This window comes from Scyliorhinus torazame, chromosome 13 (genome assembly GCF_047496885.1).
Source record: "Scyliorhinus torazame isolate Kashiwa2021f chromosome 13, sScyTor2.1, whole genome shotgun sequence".
Taxonomy (NCBI): domain Eukaryota; kingdom Metazoa; phylum Chordata; class Chondrichthyes; order Carcharhiniformes; family Scyliorhinidae; genus Scyliorhinus; species Scyliorhinus torazame.
In genome coordinates this window covers 157,267,128-157,295,110 of record NC_092719.1, presented here as the reverse complement: position 1 = coordinate 157,295,110, position 27,983 = coordinate 157,267,128, and the positions used below count along the sequence as shown (strand labels likewise).

The following is a 27,983-nucleotide window of genomic DNA, read 5'->3' as shown; positions in this document are numbered from 1 at the left end:
AATAAAATAGTTATCTCTGGCCTTGTGTTGGTGGTTGGGGGGAAATTTCCACTGGGTTCTTTCACTCACCCATTCTAACTTTCATGGAAGAACAGCAGGAAAATGGCATCAATTGTGATTATACTTTTTTTGGGATGTTTCTGAGGTTCTTGCACCAACGTTAGGGCAGGTGATCACGAGCACCCCAGCAAAAATGAGACACTATTATGTTGAATCTATAGCACTAAAACAGGTCATTGCGCTCAACTGGCTTATGCTGGTGATTACACTGCACTCATCCAACTTAGGGCAGCACGGACAGTGGTTAGCACAGTTACTTCACAGCTCCACGGTCCCAGGTTCGATTCCCCGCTGGGTCACTGTCTGTGTGGAATCTGCACGTTCTCCGCGTGTCTTCGTGGATTTCCTCCGGGTGCTCTGGTTTCCTCCCACAGTCCAAAGATGCGCAGGTTAGGTGGATTGGCCAAGCTAAATTGCCCTTAGTGTCCAAAAAGGTTAGTTGGAGTTACTGGGTTACGGGGATAGGGTGGAGGTGTGGGGCTTAGGTAGGGTGCCCTGTCCAAGGACTGGTGCAGACTGCATGGGCCGAATGGCCTCCTTCTGCACTGTAAATTCTATAATCTATGATCTCCTTTATCTAACCTTATCAGCATATCCTCATATTTCTTTCTCTCTCATGGCATCTCAAGCTTTAAACATTTCTCAGCTCCCTGTGCCATGAAACCTTGTTGAAATATTCATTACTTTGAGGCTAATACTAATTGAATCTAGTGTAAGATTTGGATTTGCCACTCATCAGGCATTCATTTCTCTTGAAACTATTTTGATTGCCTGTCCAGTTTCGCCAATCAGTAAATGGTACAATAAGTTTTATATTGGCAAGGAAACACCAAATGATTTCAAATAACCAGCAATTATTCCGATTTTAAATATTCTCTGCCCTTTGTACCAGCATTATATATGGTTGATTATCATTATTGATCAATACTAGTTCATCCCTCCTGGCATTGAACAGGCTTAGTTGGAGAATGGCCCCTGTCTTATCAATTTTTAGACTTCTTGTTGCTGTTTCTCTTTCTGGCTCTACGATTCCACATCCATCTTTCTCTTACTCTTCTGATTATTTCTCCTCAACTCCACATTTTTCGATTCTCTGGGTGGAATTTACCAGCTGTTCACTCCGGCAGGATATTCCGGTCGGACGACAGCGCACAGGTTTCCCGGCGACAAGGAGTGCAGGCAACGGGAAATCCCGTTGACAACTGCGGGACCAGTAAATCCCGTTGACGTCTCTGCTGCCAAAAAACACACGGCGGGGTGGACGGTAATTCCGCACTCTGTTTTATTCTAGTTTTCGTCCTCCTTTCCATTAAATTGGAAAATGATTGTGTGTCAGTGAAAGGCTGCAGTTCCATTTTGTGTAGGGCTGCAGGAAACGCATATTACTCCATCACTGTGACAGAAGTTAAATTGGTCCCCAAGATTATCATTTAAGTATCAACCGATAAAGGTTTTTTTCACTTAGTCCAGCGGACTTGAATCTACAGATTTTACATATCAATTCTCAAAACGAGAATGCACACCATAGAACATTTACAAGAATTGGAACTGATTTATTTAATCAAAATAAAGGTACCTTTCAAAATGCATAAAACACAGAGAATTTTGAGATATAAAATATTCACAGGCAGCTCCTAGAAGATACTCGATAGGTGAATCTATCTTTTGTACTTTATAGATGCAGTTGGACCTGTTGTGTATTTCCAACATTTGCAGTATTCTTCTTTTCACTTAGAGTCATAAGGTGCAATCTAGTGGCCCCTTTTGATATGGTCGCAAACCCCGTGATGGTGGTTAAATCTCGCGACAGGTTAAATTCGGGAGTTGCCCCAGTGTGATCTCAATTTGAGATCATCCCGCCCCCAGTCGATGACCCAATCAAGTACATGCCCAGGAAGGGCATGAACCTGATTTCATAAAATCATAGAAACTAGGAGCAGGAGTAGGCCATTTGGCCCTTCGAGCCTGCTCTGCCATTCAATATGTTCACGGCTGATCCTCTATCTCAATGCCATATTCCTGCATTCTCCCCATAATGCTCACGAGGACCACAGGGGATTGTTGATTGAATACGAGTTCTCATGGTGAGCAGGTGGAGGCCGTCGGGGCTCGTTAGCAGGATCTTTAAATGTAGCTCCCAGAACGCGACCAATAGTTCCCGATAGTCCAGTGCTGAGATGTTGTTTTGTGGGCTGGTTTTGTGGGCTGGTTTAGCACAGTGGACTAAGTAGCTGGCTTGCAATGCAGAACAAGGCCAGCAGCGCGGGTTCAATTCCCACACCGGCCTCCCAGAACAGGTGCTGGAATGTGGCGACGAGGGGCTTTTCACAGTAATTTCATTGAAGCCTACTTGTGACAATAAGCTATTATTATTATTATATTATTATTGTGTTCCATAGCAGCAGCTTTATTTTCAGTTTAAAATAAACCAGTTTGGCCATTAACTCTGCACCTCCTGGAATTATTACATTGGCGACAAGGATCGAGCATGGGATTCTGAGCAGCATTTTTGAAACTCCCCGATGACAACTCTGATACGAAACAAAGCAAAAGTAAAAACCCAGAAATGACCTTGTTCATTCTCCCCGTGTCTGCGTGTGTCTCACCCCCACAACCCAAAAAGATGTGCAGGGTAGGTGAATTGGCCACGCTAAATTGCCCCTTAATTGGAAAATAGGAATTGGATACTCTAAATTTATTTTTAAAAAAAAAGAAATGCCCTTGTTTGGGAAGCTCAAGCCTTTTGGCACAGATGTGGAGGATTGGCCCCAGCTCCTTCTTCTGCACAAACGGCATAGAAGGGGATGACAGACATAAAGTAATCCTTGAGACTGCATGCAGGGCTTCGATGTTCAGCATTATTATGAGTTTAACTTATCCTGCAGATCCTGGCGCTAAAACATTCAATGTAGATCTAGTAAAGAACCATTATGACCCAAAGTCATCCGTAATCCTCCGGCGTTACCGATTCAGAATGGTTGGGAGGGCCCCTGGGGAACCTTTGACAGAATCCCTGTCTAGATTAAGGAAGCTGGCCGAATTCTGCGAGTTTGGCCACCTGGCCGAGATGCGATGAGACTGACTACTGTGTGGGGTCAATAATGTTGTGATAAAGGGGCTATAGAATTAGCACTTGTTGTGTTATATAATTTGGAATAACACAAGCTGCCACTTGATGCAGTTTTGAGTTAAAGATGCTCCAGACTTTGAAGTGAGTTTAATGTGTTTTATTGAACTATTAGCACAATTCTCAATGAGTTCATCTCTCTGCTAATCTAATTGAACTATTAGCACAATTCTCAATGAATTCATCTCTCTGCTAATCTAATTGTAGTAACTCAGTCTAACTGAACCAGCCTTGCTCTAAGCCACGTGCTGGGGTGTGATGCTGAGGATACACCCTGTCTCACTCTGTAGATGTTGGTCTGTGGAAAGAGGCGGGGTGTGAGTGCCTCATCCTTTTTATAGTGAGATACCACCCCTGAATGTCCTGACTGCTCATTGGTCATGTCCTCTTCTATGTGTTCATTAGCTGCATGTTTGCAGATCATGACAGCACTAACCTTGGAGAACGCTGAGAAAGAGGCCCAAGAACTCCAAGGGATGATGGTCAGGAGCATTCTCAGGCTGGGTGGGTATACATAAAAGCCAGCATTCCCAGCAAAGATTTCCATGTGCCTCACTCACCACCATCTCAACATTCAGTGGGGACATTCTGGCATCTCAGAAGACAGCCAGGTAACCCTAGAAGTACCAGGAAGCCACCCCGGAGGACTACGAGTATCAGCTGCAAGGTTGCTGTAAATGTGCCCAAAGGGCATGACACAGGCAAGGCTGCCAGAATCAGCAGTACACGTGCCACTCAGGCTGAAGGCCAAAGCCACCTCAGGCCCAGGCCTTGTGGGTTTATCAGTCCATAGAGGTCGAAACGATGCAGCTAAACTGACGCCTCAATCACTTCCTGCGCTGACAAGCCTGGCAGTGCCAACCAGGCATCCAGGCCATGCCCAGGTGCCATGCTGCAAGATCTTCACAGCCTTCAGAAAGTGTGGTGTCCAGAAATGATACAATTCTCTAGATGGAGCCTAACCAGAGCTATATTAAGGTTAAACATAACTCCCTGCTTTTGTGCTCAATACTTCTATTTATGTTGCCCAAGATCCCATACACATTCCTGACTACTTTTGCAATATATCCTGCTACTTCCAAAGATCTGTGCGCAGCAACCCCAGGTCCCTCTGTCCCGGAACAGCCTTTACAACTGTGCCATCAAGCCTATATTATTCCCTATCCCCATCCATCCTGTCAAAATGCATCACCTCACACTTCTCTGTATTAAGTTCTGTCTGCTGCTTATCTTTCCATTCTGCATATGTGTCCCATTGCACTCGACTTGTATCATTCTCGTTTGGTATCATTGGCAAATCTTGGATGTTAGTCCAGATTTAAATATCCAAATAATTTATAGATATCTGAAAAAGCAATGGTCCTAGCACTGATCTTGCAGATTACCACTGTCAACCACTCTATTGTCTGAAAAACAACCATTTACCATGTGATGCCCTGTTTTCTTTCCTAAGCTTTTAAAAAAATCCAAGCTGGCACTGAGCCGAGAGACTGGCGCTTCAATTTTATTAGCCAGCCTTTTATTTATCACTTTGTCAAATGCTTTCTTAAAATTCATATGCACAAAATCATTGCATTCCCTTCATGAACCTTCTCTGTTGCTTCATCAAAAATTCAATTTAATTAGTTAAGCATGATCTGTCTTTTCCAAATCCGTGCTGACTTTCCTGAATTAACTCAAACCTCTCCAAGTGCCCGTTGGCTTTTTTCCTCGATTGTTGGTTTTGAGACCTTACTTGCCGCTCATGTTAAACTGACCAGAGAGTGTCACATCTGCCACTTTCTGATCCTATAGAGTTTAAATATAATCAGTCATTGAGCCTTGTTATAACTTCAGTAATCATGCTATTTTTAGAGTTCTGTAGAGTTGCAAACGGTAGGATTCTAATCAGGGAAGGACAGCTGGAACTGTGCCAGAATGGAAATCAGATCCAAAATGGTGCGCTGAAGCTAGACTCTGTCAATGCAATGGTGCAGTTCCAGGCTTGCAAGATGCTGTGATTGAGAGCTTACCTGATGAGTAGGAACTTAAGTGTTGCTGCACGATTTAAAATCAGATCTGGAAGATTGCCAGTTTATGATCACAAATTAGCTCTGAATGACTGCAAGAGCATAATGTGGACATAGCAATTGTGCTGGAAGAAGTCAAAAAGTTCAAGGTATACAGAGCACCTAGAAACAGTGTCAGAAGAGCTACAATAATAATTTTGCTCTGTTGGTGACTATGGCTATCCGCCAGAGCAGCTAGCCAGCCATAGGTAATTTCAGATTCAACTCTGTGCACTCACCAAGATGGATATAATCTCTGGTGGAGTCAAAAAAACTTGTAACTGTTTGGAAAATTATAACAAGAGAGCGTACATGCTGGAGGAAACATGAAGACAGGCCGAGCTTGTTTGACATTGGCTAGGTTCATTTTGTGGATGAGGTGAAATGTGCAATAATCATCCACTGTCCATATCAAAGATATGAACATGAATATTTGAATAAAAAGGTTCATTAAAATAACTAATGTCAAACTGAAAGTAGTTTACCAGTTCATACTTCCATTGTACAGCTCAAAAGATATTTGGTGCAACACGCATCTTGGAGAAACAGCCAAATCGTATTTATTAGTAGATACGTGCTGCATAAAATTATATTTCTATATTTACTGCTTATCTCTATAGCTCTCAATTTTCTTGTTTGTATAGTTTAATGGTGTATATTAGACTCAGTCCCATTAAGGGTTAACTGCAACAGTCTGTGATATCATAGAAGGAAGTAACATGCACTCATCTGATTTGAGATTTGCGAAGAGTATGGTCAGAATGAAGTGGATGATAATCCTAGCCACTTTTGGGAAGATTCTGTACCCCTCAGATGATCTCTCTCGCTTAGGTTTGAGAAAGACACATCTCATAGACATTTCAATGGACCTGAAAGACTAATGTAACTCTTCCTGAAGGAACGGAATCACCAGAAAATATTACCGTCCTCCAGATAGTCTTTTAAGCAAGTTTTAGTCAGATTGTAGCAACTCGGATATTGTAAGGGTCTGGGTATCTCTCCTCCATAATATACCTACCCACTGAAGAGAATCCAGATTTTAACTAATAAAACCTAGTGATATTTAGGATATCCATCAATATTTCAAGTAGTATTTACCTTAAATTCCCAAATAGAAAGTTAGAGAAGTCTAGTGAGACACATCTTACCCAATTAAGGAGAGAATTATCGTCATTATACTACAAGTGAATGCCTGAACCTTGTGAGGTGTTGGAGTGAATCCAGTGAATCTAAAAATTTTACTGTGAGGTTCCAATATTTTTATCAAGAAAGAGCTGAACCAATAGGAAGCATGTTGAGCGCACATGCTGGGCAACATCTTTCAAGCAGTTAGGCTACTGAGAGATGCAGGTGGTGACAACTTCCTTCTTTTAAGACTATAATTCATTTTCCTGGACTTAGTTGACATTTGATTTAGGAACATCCTTAAAATGTAAAATTATCCATTGTTAGCTTTTAATTTATCAATGACTGATTGAGATGATATATCCATGATTTGCAGGTGCCATTTGTGTTTGTCAGGAACTGCCTTGTTTTAGAGGACATCCCCTATCCTACGCCACAGGATATTGGTGTCCAGGTATGTTTATGAACTTTTAACCCTAGGTCAAACAGATGAACCCGGCTTTTAATGTTTAATCCCTACTTCATAGACTCGCTGTTTTAATCTTCTAACTCTTTGTTACAGCTAGATTCCTTCACAAGAAGCTAGTGTAAAAGGGTGTTTATAAAACTGTAAATATATTAAAATAAAGTTAGAGTTTTGCAGCCAGCAGTCTTAAAAATTTTTTTTTTAGAGTCGCCAATTATTTGCTTTTCCAATTAAAGGCAATTTAGCGTGACCAATCTACTTAACCAGCTTTGGGTTGTGGGGGTGAAAACCACGCAGACATGGGGAGAATGTGCAAACTCCACACGGACAGTGGCCCAGGGCTGGGATTCGAACCTGCGTCCTCAGCAGCCAGTAGTCTTTGAGAATTTATTGAAACTACTTCAACCCAAAACTGCAAGGATATAGTTTCAGGCTAAATTCAGACAATTTGGGATAAATTCTCTGCCTTGCGATGCTGCAAATGCTAACTGCGATCAGGAGGAGAATTGTGCGATTGGCCAAAATCAGGCGCCATGCTCCAGTTCGTCGTTGGTGGCGATAGTGAGGTTTATGCCCTTCGTCGGTAGCAGCATGGAGAACTGGAATTTGGATTCACTTAAATAGGATTAGCGGGTTGGACACTGTAAGCTCCCCACCTCTGCGATGCTCCACTCCTCTCAGGCTTAAGTCTTGGGGCGTGAATGACTACAAGTATTTACAAACATGGATTAGGCACCATGGCTGCAGAGAGGGAGCGTGAGACTATAAAAACATTGAAAAACCATTGAAAACTGTTGGGCGTGCTGGGGGATGGCTGCCTGGGGTGGGGGCACTAGTGGGTAGTGACTTGGTGCCACGTCTGTGGACTTGGAGTGCCCCCCTCGGGTTCAGGTGACCTGGATCAGACACCATTATTGCAGTCTGTCTTTTAAATGCACCCTTTGCTGCCATCTCCTGTCACTCATCGGCTAAGTTGCTGTGTTAAGTATTGATTTATATTGAAAAAGGAAAAGAAAGAGTTGCATTTATATAACAATTTACACATCCATGAGATGTTCTTAAGCGCTTTACTTTTTAAAGTGAGGTTTTTTACTTCAAGTAAAGTGAATTACTTTTTGAAATGTATTCCCTTTTTAAAGTAGGGAATGTAGTAGCCAATATGTGCACAGCAAACTCCCACAAACAGCAATATGTAAATGACCAGATAATCTATCCTTTGTGATATTGATTGAGGGACAAATATTGACCAGGCAACAGGGATAATATCCCTGTTCTTTTTCAAAATAGTTTCTCCCAACCAGGCAGACAGAGTTTGTTTAAGGTCTCATTCAAAAAGTGGCGCCCTGAAAGTGCAGCACTCCAGCACTGTTCACCGGAGTACCAGCCTGGAATTTTGTGCTCAAGCCTTAGAATGGGACTTGAACTTGGAACTTAAGAGGCAAGTGTGTTACCAATTGAGCCACAGCTGTCATTTAGTAATGGCATTGAACTGGTAATGTTATAATAGCATATTTTAAAAGAACTATTTTATTACTTGCTTCGTTGCTGCAGCATAAGTGATTGATTGATTTGATTTATTGTCACATGTACCGAAGTACAGTGAAAAGTATTTTTCTGCGGCCGAGGGAAAGTACACAGTACGTACATAGTAGACAAAAAGAATAATCAACAGAGTACATTGACAAATGGTACATCGACAAACAGTGATTGGTTACAGTGCGGAACAAGGGGCCAAACAAAGCAAATTAATGAGCAAGAGCAGTATAGGGCGTCATGAATAGTGTTCTTACAGGGAACAGATCAGTCCGAGGAGGGAGTCGTTGAGGAGTCTTGTAGCTGTGGGGTAGAAGCTGTTCCTATGTCTGGATATGCGGGTCTTCAGACTTCTGTACCTTCTGCCTGATGGAAAGGTCTGGAAGAAGGCAATGCCTGGATGGGAGGGGTCTCTGATAATCTGTCTGCCTTCCTGAGGCAGCGGGAGATGTATACAGAATCAATGTGAGGGTGGCAAGCTTGTGTGATGCGTTGGGCTGAGTTCACCACATTCTGCAGTTTCTTGCGATCTTGGACCGAGCAGCTGCCATACCAAGCTGTGATGCAGCTGGATAAGATGCTCTCTATCACAAATCTGTAGAAGTTTGAGAGAGTTGATGCAGTCATGCCGTTTTCTTTAGCTTCCGTAGGAAGTAGAAATGTTATTGGGCTTTCTTGACTGTTGCATCAACGTGAGTGGACCAGGACAGACTGTTGGTGATGGTGATCCCCAGGAACCTAAAGCTATCGACCATCTCCACTTCGGAGCCATTGATGCAAACGGGAATGTGTGTCGTGCTACATTTCCTGAAGTCGGTGATCAGTTCCTTGGCCTTTCCGACATTTAGAGAGAGGTTGTTTTCGGTGCACCATGCAACCAAGTGATTTATCTCCCTTCTGTAATCTGATTTGTCGTTGTTTGAGATACGGCCCACCACAGTCGTATCATCCTCAAATTATATAGTGTCTGGCACATATAGGGCTAATGTGGAACTGAGTATAGTACCGTCCGCACAGTGATGTAAGAGAACACATGACGCACACTTAAAGGTCAGTGGTGTTGGATAGAGCCACATGCATGGAGGCAGCTCCTAGCTTTTACCCTATATTGAGGCGGGAAGGGGGGGAGGGGTGGTTGGTGTGGGGAGTTTTTTTTTGGGGGGGGGGGAGATATAGAATTCTGTCCTTAGTTCTTCTTAATATGACTGTCTCTCAACATAGAAATAAATACCAGGCCCCTCGTATAGCCCCTGAGATGCCTACTCAAAGAGGGAATAGGAAGCCTGGCCTGATTACCCCAGCCTCATGAAACAATGGCTATTTCAACCTCAAGAATCCTTTATTCTGGTTGAGCAATCAACTACTTCTCACAATATTGGTCCTCAGGTGGCAGCTGGCTGGGTCATAAGATCACACATCTCGGCACCTAGGGGAAATCACAAAGAAGGGTTATGCGTTGGATGGAAGTACTATTGTATATAGGGATAATAAATCAAAAGTTGTTATTTGAATCTGCTCTGTTGTTCAGTGAGCTCATTAAGTCTCAGGAGATCTGGTTGCATTGCAATGCTATATTTGTTTAGGAAGTCAAAAAGACACAGCAGTGGGCATGTAAGTTAAGGAGATGTGGTGATGGCAGTTTAGTCGGTGATTGTACTAATCTGAAAATAATATATTACTAATAATCTGTCTAAAAGTTTTCCCCTCCAAATGGGGCAGCAAATTTCTCCAATTCAGGATCTCCATGATGTTGAGTTCAACTTCTTCAGTCTCCACAACAGTGGATCCATTGTTCCCCAAGGATTTCATTTCCAGAAGCAAATGACTGAAAATCTGATACAAAAACAGAAAATGCCGAAAATGCTCAGCAGGTTTGGCAGCATCGGTAGAGAGAGAAAAACAGAGTTCATGTTTCATGTACTTTAAAAAAAATTTAGAGTGCCCAATTAATTTTTTCCAATTAAGTGGCAATTTAGTGTGGCCAATCCACCTACCCTGTACATCTTTGGGTTGTGGGGGCGAAACTCACGCAAACACGGGGAGAATGCGCAAACTCCACATGGCCAATGACCCAGAGCCGGCATCGAACCTGGGACCTCGGCGCCGTGAGACAGCAGTGCTAGCCACTGTGCCACTGTTCTAGCCTATGCTTCATGTACTTTTGATGAAAATTCACAACATGAAACATTGGGCAGAATTTTGAGGGCCTTTGCTGACAGGTTTACCACTGACCAGCCCAACCCGACCAGTCAGAAGTTTTACAGGGGGGTGAGTGAGGCCCTCACCTTAATGAGGCCCTTAAGTGGCCACAGGTGGGAAATGTGGGAAAGCCTTCACCACTGTCCTCTTTTCCTGATTTTCTCCCCCTAAAGGTCTGCCACCCTTCCCAGCCCCTAGGCTCACCTCCTGCCTTTCCAATAGAACCCCACCTTCCAGGACTACCCCTCACATCCCTGCTGCAATACAATAGGACTCATTTTTGCTCCTGGCATTTAGAGGACTGCCTGTGGTCCCAGCAACAGTCACCATTCCTAATGGTGCTGCTGTGACTACAGAGCTGCTGACTAATCAGATTGGCCAGCTGCTCTCTGAGGCAGGATTTCCTCTTCAGTGAGGGACAGAAGTCCCATTGTTATGACATCTGGGCGTGTGTGTGGTCAATTCTAGCCCCACATGCTCCGGAGTCCCAACACAAGTAAATTAACCAATAATATGTATAGAATTTCTGAGATCTTTGGCTCTTGACTGCTCCAATAATTTATAGGGACCATATTTGTAAGTTAAACACAACAATGGTTTATTTATAACATGCAATAATGATAACGGAGTCCACCGGTTGGATTGCTCATGAGGATCTTCTGACAGTAGCATTCAGTCAGAATTCCTCGGCTGTAGGGGTTCCTCCTGGAGAGTCACTTTAACTTTTATTACCCTGGGCCTTCACTCAAAAGGACAGCCTGAGGCCAGTTCAATTCATCAGACTCGATTTCACTTTCTCCCAGCTTCAGCCTGTGATTTAAACTTCACTGGTTACTCGACTCACCAGGATGTTCCCCAGCTTTACTGAGGAAAACAGATTAACAGGGAAACAGCTTTCACAAGATTTTGAAGAGGTCTGTTAACATTTCAGGGAGAGAAACCCAAAGAGTTTCTTTCAGCTCTGCCTTCAGGAATTAAACATTAATAGGCGCGATAGAGAGGAAAAACTGGCGGATCCATTTACCTGGAGAGAGCGCCAGCCGAGGTATTGATCTGCTGCTGGATTTTTCAAAACTGAAAACAAGATCAACCCTTCCTAGCTCTGCAGAACATTCCAGAATGGTCAGCACCAATTGGCATCGAGTATCAGCTAAGAACCGGCAATTTAAAATATCTCATTGGCCTCCAGCCAAGTCCATTAAGAGGTGTCATCACTGATGTCAGATCAAACAGCACATCCTGCTGGAGTTTCCTGTTTTGAAATTAAAGGTAAGCTGCTTGGTCTTAAAGGCATTAACCATCCATGGACAGAAACGGCAATAGCGAAGAGGTTAACGGAAATTAAAAGGAGGAAAGGGGAACAGACAGGGATTAAACAGAAGGATCCTTATACCATCTCCAGCCAATTACTGCTCCACAGAGGCTGCGGGGCTGCTGTCAACAGTGGGAATGTGTTTCCCGCCAACTCTGTCAGTGGAGAGGCAGGAAACACCAACACCTGAAAAATCCTGCCAGTTTACTCCTTTCTTCTCCTCACAGATGCTACCAGACCTGCTACTATTACTATCGTTTGCACTTATGAACAGATATCAAATTTGAGACCGACGCTGAAGGGCAGATCGGGGCACTTGTCGATTATATACACCATGTTTTGCTCTTCACCACGGTTACACAGGGGTGAGTCATGGCGTCCCCAATGGAAGAACATAAGGACTAGGAGCAGGAGTAGGCCATCTGTCCATTCAAGCCTGTTCCACCATTCAATCAGATCATGGCTGATCTTTTTATGGACTCAGCTCCATTTACCCACCCGCTCACCATAACCTTTTGTTCCTTTACTGTTCAAAAATCTACCTTTGCCTTAAAAACATTTAATGAGGTAGCCTGAACTGCTTCATTGGGCAGGGAATTCGACTGATTCACAAACCTTTGGGTGAAGAAGTTCCTCCTCAACTCAGTGCTAAATCAACTTCCGGGTGCGGCGATGACCAGCTAAGTCGCACGTTTCGGCAGCTCCCGGTGGAACGGACTTTTGGGCTCTTAATAGGAGCCCCATCGGCAATTTTAACGGCAAATAACACTGTGCGGAAATCCAGAAGGGAATCCCCCCTGGACACGGATGGAAAAAAGAGAGGAAAGTAGCCGGATTGCGGTGGATCCTCAAGAGCAGCGGCGAGGAAGGCAGGCACAAAGCAAGATGGCGTTGGAAGGAGACAGTTTAATATGGGGCCCTGACCAACAAGAGTTCTTGCGGCGTTGCGTAGATGAACTCAAAAAGGAGATGAAGAAGGAGCTGTTGGCCCGATATTACAATCGATTGAGGGGCTAAAGGAGGAGCAAAAGACCCAGGAACAGCAGCTTCGGGTCTTGAAGGCAAAGGCTGCTGAAAATGAGGACGACATACAGGGCCTGGTGGTGAAAACGGAGATCCACGAGGCACAACATAAAAGATGTGTGGAAAGGCTGGAGGTGCTGGAGAACAATGCGAGGAGGAAGAACTTAAGGATTCTTGGTCTTCCCGAAGGTGCAGAAGGGGCGGACGTCGGGGCATATGTGAGCACGATGCTGCATTCGTTAATGGGATCGGAGGCCCCGACGGGTCCGCTGGAGGTGGAGGGTGCCTATCGGGTTATGGCGCGAAGACCGAGGGCTGGAGAAATTCCTCGAGCAATAGTTGTGAGATTTCTCCGATACAAGGACAGAGAGATGGTCCTCAGATGGGCCAAGAAAACTCGGAACAGTAGGTGGGAGAATGCGGTGATCCGCGTGTATCAAGATTGGAGTGCGGAGGTGGCGAGAAGGAGGGCAAGCTTTAATCGGGCCAAGGCGGTGTTGCATAAAAGGAAGGTCAAATTCGGAATGTTGCAACCGGCAAGACTGTGGGTCACACATCTAGGGAAACACCACTATTTCGAAACGGCAGACGAGGCGTGGACATTTATTGTCGAGGAGAAGCTGGAGTGAGCAGGCCAGAAAAAGAACTTTTGGGACAAAAGTGGGGGGGGGGTGAATTTGTGGGATGAAGTGGGGAAAAGGGGGAAGAGAGGACTTCCCAGATTGTTAAACCTGCGACCCTGTAATTTCTCTCTCTTCCCCATGTCGTGGGGGAGGGGGTGAGGGAGGATGAGGAGCTGTGGGCGCCGGCCATTGGGGGCGGGGCCAAAAAGGGAAGCGCGGGCTTTGTTCCCGCGCTATGGTAATCATGGCGGGAACAGGGAAGCAGGAAGGAGGGGGCCTCGCACAGTGTGAGCCGAGGTCACGGGGGGAAGCCGAGGTCGGCCAGAGTTTGCTGACTTCTGGGAGCAACATGGGGGGTGCAATTACGCTAGCTTGGGATCTAGCGGGGGGGGTGGGGGTTAACTGGGTTGCTGCTGCTGGGGAGAAGGGGGAGCTGGTATGGGAGGGGGGGTCGGGGTGGGGGTGCGCCGCCTGGGGGGGATACAGCTACGTGGGAACCGGGTGAAGAGCTGGATTGAAAAAGGAAATGGCTAGTCGTCAAGGGGGGGGGGGGGGGGTAAAGAGCCCCCCAACCCGGTTGATCACGTGGAATGTGAGAGGGCTGAACGGGCCGATTAAGAGGGCACGGGTACTCGCACACCTAAAGAAACTTAAGGCAGATGTGGTTATGCTTCAGGAGACGCATCTGAAGCTGACAGACCAGGTTAGACTTCGCAAAGGATGGGTGGGGCAGGTGTTTCATTCGGGGCTAGATGCAAAAAACAGGAGGGTGGCCATACTAGTGGGGAAGCGGGTAATGTTTGAGGCAAAGACTATAGTGGCGGATAGTGGGGGCAGAAGTGATGGTGAGTGGCAAACTGCAAGGGGAGGCGGTGGTATTAGTGAACATGTATGCCCCGAACTGGGATGATGCCAATTTTATGAGGCGTATGTTAGGACGAATCCCGGACCTAGAAGTGGGGAAGTTGGTAATGGGTGGAGACTTTAATACGGTGCTGGACCCAGGGCTGGACAGATCGAGGTCCAGGACCGGAAGGAGGCCGGCTGCAGCTAGGGTGCTTAAGGATTTTATGGTGCAGATGGGAGGAGTAGATCCCTGGAGATTTAGTAGACCTAGGAGTAAGGAGTTTTCGTTTTTCTCCTATGTACATAAAGTATTTTCACGAATAGATTTTTTTGTTTTGGGAAGGGCACTGATCCCAAAGGTGACGGGGACGGAGTACACGGCTATAGCCATTTCGGATCATGCTCCACACTGGGTGGACCTGGAGATAGGGGAAGAAAAAGAACAGCTTCCACCCTGGAGAATGGACATGGGATTATTGGCAGATGAGGGGGTGTGTTTAAGGGTGAGGGAGTGTATTGAAAGGTACTTGGAAATGAATGATAATGGGGAGGTACAGGTGGGAGTGGTCTGGGAGGCACTGAAGGCAGTGGTTAGAGGGGAGCTGATATCTATTAGGGCACATAAAGGAAAGCAGGAGGGTAGGGAAAGGGAGTGGTTGTTGAAAGAACTGCTGAGGGTGGACAGACAATACGCGGAGGCACCGGAGGAGGGACTATACAGGGAAAGGCAAAGGCTACATGTAGAATTTGACTTGTTGCCTACGGGTAAGGCAGAGGCACAATGGAGGAAGGCACAGGGTGTACAGTAGGAATATGGGGAGAAGGCGAGTAGGTTGTTGGCCCACCAACTGAGGAAAAGGGGAGCAGCGAGGGAGATAGGGGGTGAGAGATGAGGAGGGAGAGATGGAGCGGGGAGCGGAGAGAGTGAATGGAGTGTTCAAGGCATTTTATGAAAGATTATATGAAGCGCAGCCCCCGGACGGGAAGGAGAGAATGATGTGCTTTCTGGATCAGCTGGAATTTCCTAAGGTGGAGGAACAGGAGAGAGTGGGGCTGGGAGCACAGATTGAGACGGAGGAAGTAGTGAAAGGGATTGGAAGCATGCAGGCGGGGACGGCCCCGGGACCAGACGGATTCCCAGTTGAATTCTATAAGAAATATATGGACTTGCTGGCCCCGCTACTGATGAGAACCTTTAATGAGGCGAGGGAAAGGGGGCAGCTGACCCCGACTATGTCAGAGGCAACGATATCGCTCCTCCTAAAGAAGGAAAAAGACCCGCTGCAATGCGGGTCATACAGGCCCATTTCCCTCCTGAATGTGGATGCTAAGATTCTGGCCAAGGTAATGGCAATGAGGATAGAGGATTGTGTCCCGGGGGTGGTCCATGAGGACCAAACTGGGTTTGTGAAGGGGAGACAGCTAAATACAAATATACGGAGGCTGCTAGGGGTAATGATGATGCCCCCACCAGAGGGGGAAACGGAGATAGTGGTGGCGATGGATGCTGAGAAAGCATTTGATAGAGTGGAGTGGGATTATTTGTGGGAGGTGTTGAGGAGATTTGGCTTTGGGGACGGGTATATCAGGTGGGTGCAGCTGCTGTATAGGGCCCCGATGGCGAGCGTGGTCACGAATGGATGGGGGTCTGACTATTTTTGGCTCCATAGAGGGACGAGGCAGGGATGCCCTCTGTCCCCATTATTGTTTGCATTGGCAATTGAACCCCTGGCCATGGCACTGAGGGGTTCCAGGAAGTGGAGGGGAGTACTTAAGGGGGGGAGAAGAACACTGGGTATCTCTGTATGCGGATGATTTGTTGCTATATGTGGCGGACCCGGCGGAGGGGATGCCAGAGATAATGCAGATACTTGGGGAGTTTGGGGATTTTTCAGGGTATAAACTGAACATGGGGAAAAGTGAGCTATTTGTGGTGCATCCGGGGGAGCAGAGCAGAGAGATAGAGGATTTACCGTTGAGGAAGGTAACAAGGGACTTCCGGTACCTGGGGATCCAGATAGCCAAGAATTGGGGTACATTACATAGGCTTAATTTAACATGGTTGGTCGAACAGATGGAGGAGGATTTCAAGAGATGGGACATGGTGTCCCTGTCATTGGCAGGTAAGGTGCAGGCGGTTAAAATGGTGTTCCTCCCGAGATTCCTTTTTGTGTTCCAGTGCCTCCCGGTGGTGATCACGAAGGCTTTTTTCAAAAGAATTGAGAAGAGCATTATGAGTTTTGTGTGGGCTGGGAAGACCCCGAGAGTGAGGGGGGGATTCTTGCAGCGTAGTAGGGACAGGGGGGGGCTGGCACTACCGAGCCTAAGTGAGTACTACTGGGCCGCCAATGTTTCAATGGTGTGTAAGTGGATGGGAGAAGGGGAGGGAGCGGCGTGGAAGAGATTGGAGAGGGCGTCCTGCAGGGGGACTAGCCTGCAAGCAATGGTGACGGCGCCGTTGCCGTTCTCACCAAAGAAATACACCACAAGCCCGGTGGTGGTGGCTACATTGAGAATTTGGGGGCAGTGGAGACGGCATAGGGGAGGGACAGGAGCTTCGGTGCGGTCCCCGATAAGAAACAATCATAGGTTCGTTCCAGGGAGAATGGATGGGGGATTTGGAGCATGGCAAAGAGCTGGGGTAGTACAATTAAGAGATCTATTTGTAGATGGGACGTTTGCGAGTCTGGGAGCGCTGACGGAGAAATATGGGTTGCCCCAAGGGAATGCATTTCGGTATATGCAATTGAGGGCTTTTGCGAGGCAACAGGTGAGGGAATTCCCACAGCTCCCGATGCAGGAAGTGCAGGATAGAGTGATCTCAGAGACATGGGTGGGAGACGGTAAGGTGGCGGACAAAAACAGGGAGATGAGGGACGAGGGGGAGATCATGGTAGATGAGCTGAAAGGGAAATGGGAAGAAGAACTGGGGGAGGAGATTGAGGAGGGGCTGTGGGCTGATGCCCTACGTAGGGTAAACCCATCGTCCTCGTGTGCCAGGCTAAGCCTGATACAATTTAAGGTGCTACACAGGGCGCATATGACTGGAGCACGGCTTAGTAAATTTTTTGGGGTGGAGGATAGGTGTGCGAGATGCTGGAGAGGCCCAGCGAATCACACCCACATGTTCTGGTCATGCCCGGCTCTACAGGGGTTCTGGGTGGGGGTGGCAAAGGTGCTTTTGAAGGTGGTGGGGGTCCGGGTCGAACCAAGCTGGGGGTTGGCTATATTTGGAGTTGCAGAAGAGCTGGGAGTGCAGGAGGCGAGAGAGGCTGACGTGTTGGCCTTTGCGTCCCTTGTAGCCCGGCGCAGGATATTGTTAATGTGGAAGGAAGCCAAACCCCCGGGGGTGGAGACCTGGATAAACGATATGGCAGGGTTAATAAAGTTAGAACGGATTAAGTTTGTGTTAAGGGGTTCGGCTCAGGGGTTCACCAAGCGGTGGCAACCGTTCATCGACTACCTCACAGAAAGATAGAGGGAATGGAAAAGAAGTAGATAACAGCAGCAACCCGGGGGGGGGGGGGGGGGGGGGGGGCGGGGCGGGGGAGGGCGGGGGGGAGGAATCGGACGGACTCTCAGGGATGTTATTGTATATGCATAGGTATTTGGTATATGTAATTGTATATGGGATTGTTGGATTGTATTTTTGGAGAGTATTTATTTTGGACAAGGCAGTTGCCATTTAGTTTTGTTTTTTGTTTTTGTTTATATATTACTTATCTATTTGTTTAAAACTGGCCAAGGTTATTTATATTGTTTTATTGCTGTGTAAACGAAACACTACGTATTGTTATGTTTGGCCAAAAAACTTGAATAAAATATATATTTTTTAAAAACTCAGTGCTAAATCTGCTACCCCTTATTTTGAGGCAATGCCTCCTAGTTCTAGTTTCACCAACCAGTGGAAATAACTTCCCTGCTTCTACCTTAACTATTCCCTTCACAATTTAATATGTTGCTCTTAGATTCCCCCTCATTCTTCTAAATTCTAATGAGTATAGTCCCAGTCTACTCAGTCTCATCTCATAAGCTAATCCTCTCAACTCTGAAATCAACCTAGTAAATCTCCTCTGTACCCCTCCAGTTCCAGTACATCCTTTCTCAAGTAAGGAGACAAAAACTGTACATAATACTCCAGGTGTGGCCTCACCAGTACCCCATACAGCTGCAACATAGCCTCCCTGCTTCTAAACTCCTTTCCTCTAGCAATGAAGGACAAAATTCCATTTCCCTTCTTAATTACTTGCTGCACCTGCAAACCAACTTTTTGTGATTCATACACAAGGAGACCCAGGTCCCTTTGCACAGCAGCATGCTGCAATTTTTTACCATTTAAATAGTGGTCCATTTTACTGTTATTCCTACCAAAATGGATGACCTCACATTACCAAAATTGTACTCCATCTGCCAGACTCTTGCCCACTCACTTAAACTATCTATATCCCTCTGCAGACCTTCAGCGTCATCTGCACACTTTTCTCGACCACTCATCTTCGTGTCATCTGTGAACTTTGACACATTACACTTGGTCCCCAACTCCAGATCATCTAAGACATGGTTGCAGCAGGGATCCACCTCCAGCGCACAACCTGCTCAGTTTGAACAGGTTTCGCAGATGTTACACATGCAGACCTTCTGATGGTAGTGTTGTCATAACGGTACGGTACTCATAATCCAGAGGTTTAGGTTCTGTAGACATGGGTTCAAATCCTACCACAAAGACTGGTGTAGTTTAAATTCACTTAATGAAACCTGGGCGCAATTCAGCAACTGCATTGCGCCCAGCGTGGATCCGGGCACGCTGGTGAATACCAGGAGAGGGCAAAATCGAAATTCGGGCCAGGCATGAACCATTTTGCGATTCACTTGGCCCACTCCCGATGACGAGTTCCAATCGCACCCAGAAATGACGAGAATATAATTAACCCTAATTTGCATTCATTTGAATCCTCCTAGGAATTATCCGACTCCCCAGCATGTGTCATTCAGGGCTCCTTTTCAAAAACGTTAAGCTGGTGCAGTGGCTACTGAGGGGAAGTGAGGAGGTGAGTAGCGATTTCCATTATCTGGTCTGCAGCTTAAGGGCACCGGAGCTGCTGCCCTAGTGCTCAGGGTGGGTGGGGGGCCTTCAGGAGGATTGAGCTTGGTCAGGGGCTGGAACATTCCAGGTCGGGGGTCGGCCCTAATCTTGGGGGGGGGGGGGGGTGGGGGGTGCGGTGAGGGGCTTTGCGTCCGTAAGGCCTTCAAGACGTCTTTAAATATTATGGAGGCCAATAACAGGGCAAACACAGCTGCAGCCTGTCTGTCCTACTAAACTCTCCCAGGACAGAGCCATGTTGCAGCTTATTTCCTGAAAATCAATTTCACTCCCGCTGACTGTGAGCAGCCTCTAGCTTCACAGCTGAAGGCTATTTCAAATGAGGGATTAGCCTTTTTAGTTGTGAGAGCACTTCCCCCTCCTGAACTTTTAAGTGCCTCCTCGAGGGCGCACGTGCCATGTCTCAGAGGTTGATTAGTGCATTGCAGGTCCATCAAACATTGATACCTGAACAGTGTGCTTGAACTCTAGGAATGGCAGCACCATAGAGGCAGCTACCAACAATCAAAAAGAGCAAGACTTCACCATAGAGTGTCCTCTCGCGGCCACAGGCTAAGTGTCTGGATGAGCCGAGGGCACCTGACCATGGCCTCTCTAATATTCCCAATAGAGGTTTGGGATCTAGGTGCTCCGGATGTGGCTGAGGGTGAGTGTGCAGCGCAAGGTTTGCCAGCACAATTGGCTCGCGGGATGACACTCTGTGGGAAGGTGGGACTGCCATGTTAAGGGTGGGAGGCTTGGGGATTTGAGGGTGACGGGATGGAAGCCCTAACTGATTGTTTGTCTCTGCCCTTCTCTAATTCCTTCCATTTTAAAAAATGTTTGCTGGTATGAATACCGAGGGAGCAGCCCTCGCTGTGCTTGAGGCAGCCGAGGTGGGCATTCCCTGAAGATGGCAGCAAGACCAAAACAGGCTGGAGGTGGCATCACATGTGCATGGGGCTGCCACACACCCTGAAGACCTGACCGCCCATCAGGCTGAGGAGGGGGCCAGAAAGGGAGGCCAGCGAAGGCGTCAGTGTACAGGAGTCGTCGGTCCTTCCGTGAGTTGATGGACAGCATATGCCGCAGAATATTCCATCTCAAGAGAGAGACAATGCGGCACCGCGTCTACCTGGAGGAGGAGGACAGCCGCTCCAGGTGGCTGTGAAGGTTACTGCAGCCTACACTCTATGCCACCAGGTCATTCCAGGGCTCAGGCGGGGACCTGTGTGACATATCACAGCCATCCGCCTGCCCACAGGTACATCCGGGAGGTGGTGGGTGCTCTGTATGCCCTGGCAACAGACTATATCACTTTCGCATGAACCAGGCCCATCAAAATGACCGTTCTGCAGGATTTGAGGCCACCGCTGGGATGCCCTCGGACCAGGGGGTGACTGATGGCACGCATGGCACCCTGCGAGTACCAAGGCATCAGGGATCTTTATTAACAGGAAGGGATTCCACCCCCTGAATATTCAAATTGTGTGCGGCCACTGACTCAGACTCATGCATGTGTGTGCACGCTACCCTGGGATTGTGAATGACAGCTACATCCTGGGGCACTTGGAGATCTTTGAGGATCATCCCAGGATGACAGATTGGCTCGTGGGGGACAAGAGATACCTGCTGAGGACATGGCTGATGACACCAGGGCTTAGGCCTGAGACCGAGGTGGACACCTTTTTAATAAGGCCCATGTTGCCACCCGTGCTGTCATTGAGCGGTACATCGGGCTGCTCAAGATGCAATTGTAATGCCTTGACCGCTCTGGTGGTGCCCTGCAATACGCCCCAGAGGGCCTCCCGCTTTGTGGTGGTCTACTACGCCCTCCACAATCTCGCACAGCAGCAGGGTGACACGTTGCATGAGAAGGAAGATGAGGATGAGGAGATGGACCAGGAGGAACTGGAGGCCGACCCTGAGGAGGAACCGAAGGATGGGGGACAGGCAGCGGGAGGGTCCCATATGCCAGGAGGACCAGGGAGGTCTACATCATCTCCAGATTCTCCTAGGATGAGGCTGTGTCTGTCAGCCCAATACCCCTACCCCAATTTCCTATCTCCCCAACCCCCCTTTCCCCCATTCCCCTCCCCTTCCCTCCCCCATCGCACCGCCCCGGCCACCCTGTTTCACCCTCCAAGGGTCTGTGTAACATCACTCCTGGGGGGTTGGGCCTGTGTTGACACTGTCAGCGGGTCACTATACAAGGCAGAAGAGTGATGGTACCTCATGGTGAGGACAGATCTGGTGCTCCTCAGCTTCGGATAAAGTCTGACTAAAGAATGTGCAAAGATCTTTCTGCTGGCGGAGCACTCACACTCATCCTCTGAACGGAGACAGAGAGCAGTGTGCGCGGGCAGGCCCGGTGTGAAAGTTAACACGACAGAGGCTTCACATTTATCAGGTGTGACATTTTTTGTTGTTGAATTTTTCCAATGAATGGCAATTTAGCATGGCCAATCCACCGACTCTGCAATCTTTGGGTTGTGGAGGTGAGACCCACGCAGACATGGGGAGAATGTGCAGAGGTCAGTGGCCTGGGGCAGGGATTGAACCTGGGTCCTCAGTGCCTTGAGGCAGCAGTGCTTGTGCCGCCCAGCTGTGACATGTTTAATAATAAATATTTTAAAGAGACAGATTTCCAACTATTTTGATTGAACCAATTAAACTAAAAAAAAACCTGAGGGATAAAGTAATGTGGGTAGCCCCTTAAATGTGGGCAGCGCGGTAGCATAGTGGTTAGCACAAATGCTTCACAGCTCCAGGGTCCCAGGTTCGATTCCCGGCTTGGGTCACTGTCTGTGCGGAGTCTGCACGTTCTCCCCGTGTGTGCGTGGGTTTCCTCCGGGTGCTCCGGTTTCCTCCCACAGTCCAAAGATGTGCAGGTTAGGTGGATTGGCCATGCTAAATTGCCCTTAGTGTCCAAATTGCCCTTAGTGTTAGGTGGGGTTAGTGGGTTATGGGGATAGGGTGGCGGTGTGGGCTTGGGTAGGGTGCTCTTTCCAAGAGCCGGTGCAGACTCGATGGGCCGAATGGCCTCCTTCTGCACTGTAAATTCTATGAAATTCTATAAAGCCCGAAACAAAAACAAAGAGCAAATGAAACTTAAAACATCAAACTGGATTGTGATTAAAAGGGTCAGGGCTGATTGGGCACGAAAGGCTTTGATGTTATCATAGAATTTACAGTGCAGAAGGAGGCCATTCGGCCCATCGAGTCTGCACCGGCTCTTTGAAAGAGCACCCTACCCAAGGTCAACACCTCCACCCTATCCCCACAACCCAGCAACCCCACCCGACACTAAGGCCAATTCTGGACACTAAGGCCAATTTATCATGGCCAATCCACCTAACCTGCACATCTTTGGACTGTGGGAGGAAACCGGAGCACCCGGAGGAAACCCACGCACACACGGGAAGGATATGCAGACTCCGCACAGACAGTGACCCAAGCCGGAATCGAACCTGGGACCCTGGAGCTGTGAAGCAATTGTGCTATCCACAATGCTACCGTGCTGCCCGATGGTGCCCATGGACACTGCATGCTCCCTTTCCAGGGACATCCGGCCCTGAATATATCTGCGGAAGAGGGGCAGATGGTGGAGTTGGACGACCCCCTCGCTCGTCCACTGCCTGGACCTGTTTATGCCAATTTTGGCCAGGCACAGGAGCTGTGATAGATTTCTATTCCCCCTAGCTTCAGATAGTAACCTCACTAGAGCCCACTCAGTGCTCCCCACCCTTCCTGATCTTCTGTTATCCAGTGCTATGTCTACGTATGTCCCCAGGATACACAACAGAGGTGGAGACAGTCTGCTGTTTTCCATGCCATGTGGCCTTTGATACCTTAGGTGAACATCCATTGGAGGGCCTGGAGCCAGAAGGCCCCAGTCGACTCACCGGTGCCACAGATGTTGGCGTGCTACCCTGTTCTGCCCGCTGCTCTTGAGATGTGCCGGTGTCAGCAGGAGGGCTCTGGAAAACTGTTGACCGCCGTAGTCTCCTTGGTGGCAGGTGCTGGGTTGGCCTCCAGTGCCTCTTCCTTCCTGAGGGTGCCCGTAGGGTCCTGGGGGACTCCATGGGAAAGACACACAGCTGGAGTGATCTCCAGAAGACTTTCAGTGATCTGGCATTGCCAGTCTAGGAGGCTCCCCATTGTCTGCACCATGATGTCGTTGCCCTCAGTATAGTCCTCAGTGACTGGGCCATGCTCTGAAGTGCCCCAGCAATGTCCATCTGCACGCTGGATATGCCCCTCAGTGACTGGGATATCATGTTAAGACCCTCAGCCATGGTCGTCACAGGCTGTGCCATGCCTTGGACATCACCATTCAAGGTGCAGATGTCGTGCTCCACATTTTCCACTGAGGATAGCATGTGGCATTTGTGGGCACCGCACCTGGACATGAACACGTTGTGCTGGTGGGTGCGAGGGATTCTGAGGAACAAGCTTGAAGGTCGCACGTGGGGAAGGTGCAAGGTGTCAGCGACTCAATTGGGGGAGGGGGGGGGTGATTTGCAAATTTGAGGGATCGCAGGCAGAGCTAATGCTAGGAGAGAGGTGGTAACTTACCTTTGCAACCCATTGGAGGCCGTTCGGTTTTTTCTGACATTGTACGGCAGTCCTCCTGCTCATGCTGCCCGCACTCACTGCACCTGCCACTGCCTCCCAGGCAGCATTGCTGACTCTACTGCTGGTTCCCCAGATGCTTTGGGGAAACAGGGTGTCCTACCTCTCATCCACAGCATCAGGAAACCTGGTCAGGTCAGCACTGCCAAAGTGAGGAGCAGGTCTGTGCGCTGTCATGCTTGTGTGTTGACTGCTTAAAGCAGCTCCCCCTTTTAATGCCAGCAGCTGAGGCGTGAGTTGGGTGAATCAGATGGCAGGGGAGTCAGGAATAGCGAGATTCGAACGGGGGCACATTTTTGGCACTAAGTGCCATTGAATAGAAGCCGCGATCTCACAATATGGCTGCCGAGAAAGATCCTGCCAAATGCGCTCAAAAGTGGACTTCAAATTATTTCTGCTGAATCGTGACCCCGGAACATAAAGCTAGTCTCAGGAATTGTGACCATGACAAGTATCATCGATAGATGTAAAAGCCCATCTGTTTCAGGATGGAACTCTGCCATCTTAACCTGGTCTGGACCGGTGCTACATGTGAATCCCGATCCACAACAAGTGATTCTTAACTGGTGACAGAAATAGCCTAGAAAGCCATTTAGTTCAATGCCAGTTTGGGAGGTGCAGCCTTGTCAGTGACACCCAGTATTTTCTGATATCCTTTCCAGTTCTTATTCATGTGAAATAATGTCATCCATGATGCCACCCTCTCATTTACTCTTCATTGTTCCTCTCTTCAGATTACGTACAGAGAAATCACAGTCGATAAAACTCCAGAGCGTATGGAGTTGTACTTTTTTGGGTGAACAGAAAATACTTTAAGGCCCACCAAAGCAATCAAATCCCCAGTATTTGCAATTGTATCTGATTTATGGACAGATGTTTTCCAAGCACCTTTAAATCTAACAAGCTAGCCAGGATCGACTGTTCAAGGGGAGTTCACTACATCCCATTTATTAAGTTTTAAGTGACTCTGGAGGACAGAAATTATAGAAATTTTCAGCATCCCACCATTTCCATAAATTTGTCAGCTGTGGATCAGTAGCCTCTGAGTCAGAAGGTTGTGGTTTCAAACCACACATGCCAGGCACATTATGTCGGCTGATGTTTTTGTGCTGTTTAAAGGAAATGCAGCACTGTCGGTGATGCGGGGCCGGATTCTCTGACCCCCCCCCGCACCCGCCGGCTGCTGAATTCTCCGGCGCGGGGATTTGGCGGAGGCGGGACTCGCGCTGTGCCGGTCGGCAGCCGCTGGTAGCGGCCCCCCCCCCCCCGGCGATTCTCCGGCCCGCGATGGGCCGAGTGGCCGCCTGTTTTAGGCCGGGTCCGCCGGCGTAAATTACAACAGGTACGCACCAGCGGGACTTGGCTGCACGGGCGGCCATCGGGGTCCTCGGGGGGGGATCTGGCCCCGGGAGGTGCCCCCACGGTGGCCTGGCCCGCGATTGGGGCCCACCGATCCGCGGGCGGGCCTGTATCATGGGGGCACACTATTCCTCCGCGATGGCCGACGCATAGATGAACCCCCCCTGCGCATGTGCTGGAATGACGCCGGCACACGCTGGCGCTCCCGCGCATGCGCCAACTCGCGCCGGCCGGCGGAGGCCCTTCGGCGCCGGTTGGCGTGGCGCCAAGCCCCTTCCCCGCCGGCCGGCAGGGCGCAAACCACTCCGCCGCCGGCCTAGCCCCTGAAGGTGCAGAGGATTCCTCATCTTTGGGGCGGCCCGACGCCGGAGTGGTACAAGCCACTCCTTCGCGCTTGAGTTGCCCACCCCGCCGATTCCCGCAGAATCCCACCCGCCATCTTTCAGTTGAGGGGTTGAAATTGATTTCCTGTCTGCTATCTTAGGTATTCATAAAAGATCCAATTGTACTGTTTGAAAAAGACTGGGAGAGTTGTCTGGCCAACATTTTTCCTTCAAGCAACACACGCAAAGCAGTTTAATTGGTCCTTTGTATCACTGTTTGTGGGATCTTAATATGTGCCAATGCTTCCTTATAATAAACAGTGACTAAGCGCCAAAATACTTGATTGACCGTTAAGCACTGTGGAACATCCTGAGGTCATGAAAAGTGCTAACTAAATTCATGTCTCTTCTTTGTTTTCATTCTGACAATGGGGTGAAAATCTGGTGGAAATGTGTTTTGCTCCAATTTGTGCTGTGTTTATAGCCCCTGCTGCCTCTCCGTCCCAATAATGCCAGAAAACCTAAAGAAATTCAGGGCCAATATATTTTTAATGATGTTGAACATTATGTGTCATACCAAACTGACTAAAAATCACAAATCATAGCTGTGTTTGATTCTCTCCCTGTTACCACGGTTACCTAGCATCTTGGGGGTTTTCTTTGAAGGCTATTTGAGGTCTGGTTCCAAAAGAAATACCAGCGACAGTCAATATGGCTTCATGCCAAAGAAAGCAGTGACTACAGCAAAAATCACTTATGCTGCACTATTGTGACTTGTAAATGATTGTCAAAGCTTTGTGGGCCTATTATTGAATTTAAATTACCCCTGGAAATAGCAGAACGTGACACAATATAGATTCGCTATTTAATCTCCGGAGGAAACGGATTAGGCTTTTGAAAGTTTCATTTACTATAAAATGCATCAAATTATCTCCATTATACAATCTCATTAAAATGCCTTGTAGGTAAATTAATTCACTATCCATTTAGGCAGGTTAAATCTAGCTTCATTTGTACTTCAACCGAAAAGTTGGGAATATTGCAAATTTGTCATTGACTTTTACTTCAAGTGTAAATGCACTTATTTACATTGACTGTACTTCAGATGCAAATCAGTTCTCTGCCATCATGGGATTTACAGTAGGCAGGTATCTGATGTAATCTGGTTTTCTACTGTAGCCATCTGGGATGGCCACTTCCCGATTACAAAATGGACACTTTGCAAAGATTGCAGGGAAGATGGACAGTACTGAGAAAGCAAGCAGGTGCAAGGTTTGTCTGTTGATTGGAGCCGTAGCTCCCAGACAAGACCGATACTGCAAAACCATTACCATACTAATGAGCCATGCCCGGGGACAAAAAGGTAACATTTAAGTAAACAATACCAAGACAGACAACCCGGCACCAGAGGAGACCAGTAAAGCAGGCCAACAGCCACCTAGGACACGCCCAGCAATCAGGGCACCCATCCCTTTATTGGAGGAAATCGATAGGAACGATTGGGAAACAGCCCAATTAATTGGGGCCAAGTTCAAGGCCCGCCCAAAAGCGCGCGAAGCCCCCTTTGGGTATCAGAAGAATCCCCCAAGAGAGAATCGCTCTCTTGTAGCTCCAGCTCTCATCAAGGAGAGACCTGCCCAACAGCAACATCAGAACAAGTAAATCCAAGGTCAATGCACGCTACGAGACAGACGCTTTTAGCTGTTATTCTGTATCAATTCGACCCCAGCAGCCTCAGAACCGAACAACGGCCATTGTTCCTCTGACTGAGTGGGCGCCCAAAGCTAAGTATAGGCTTTAGCAGTAGTGATAGTTTAGATAGTAGAGTTTTATGCATGAGTATATTTGACTGCGTGTGTAAATAAATGAGCATTGAATTTGAACTTATTAACTGGTGTATCGAGTCTTTGATCAGTATTTAGTTTTGAACCTTGTGGTGGTATCGAAAGATACCTGGCGACTCTAGAGCAAACGTAATTAGAATTAAGGAAGGCGACCATATTGGCCGCCATCTTCAGAGCCAAATTAAGAAAAACACAATTAGCAACACTACCACACAGAAATGCAAAGCATTTATTTTCTGGTACTTTAATACTATTGGAGAGATGATGAGAATCAGCATTGGTAAGTGTATATATGGACATATATTATATATGTTCCCTAAAACTGACCCTCTGATGTCAACTGGATACAATTATGAGTTGAAATAGTGTGTTTCTTCTTT

At 47.7% G+C, this 27,983-nt stretch overlaps 1 long non-coding RNA gene across 1 annotated transcript; it reads right to left on the bottom strand.

Annotated features, from left to right (window-relative positions):
* Nucleotides 1-8,383: 8,383 nt before the first annotated feature.
* LOC140387741 (uncharacterized) lies at nucleotides 8,384-11,650 on the bottom strand. Its single transcript, XR_011933992.1, has 2 exons — nucleotides 11,583-11,650; nucleotides 8,384-9,785 (listed from the first exon to the last, which is right to left on the bottom strand). It is a non-coding gene; the product is annotated as an uncharacterized lncRNA (long non-coding RNA).
* Between the last annotated feature and the right edge of the window lie 16,333 nt (nucleotides 11,651-27,983).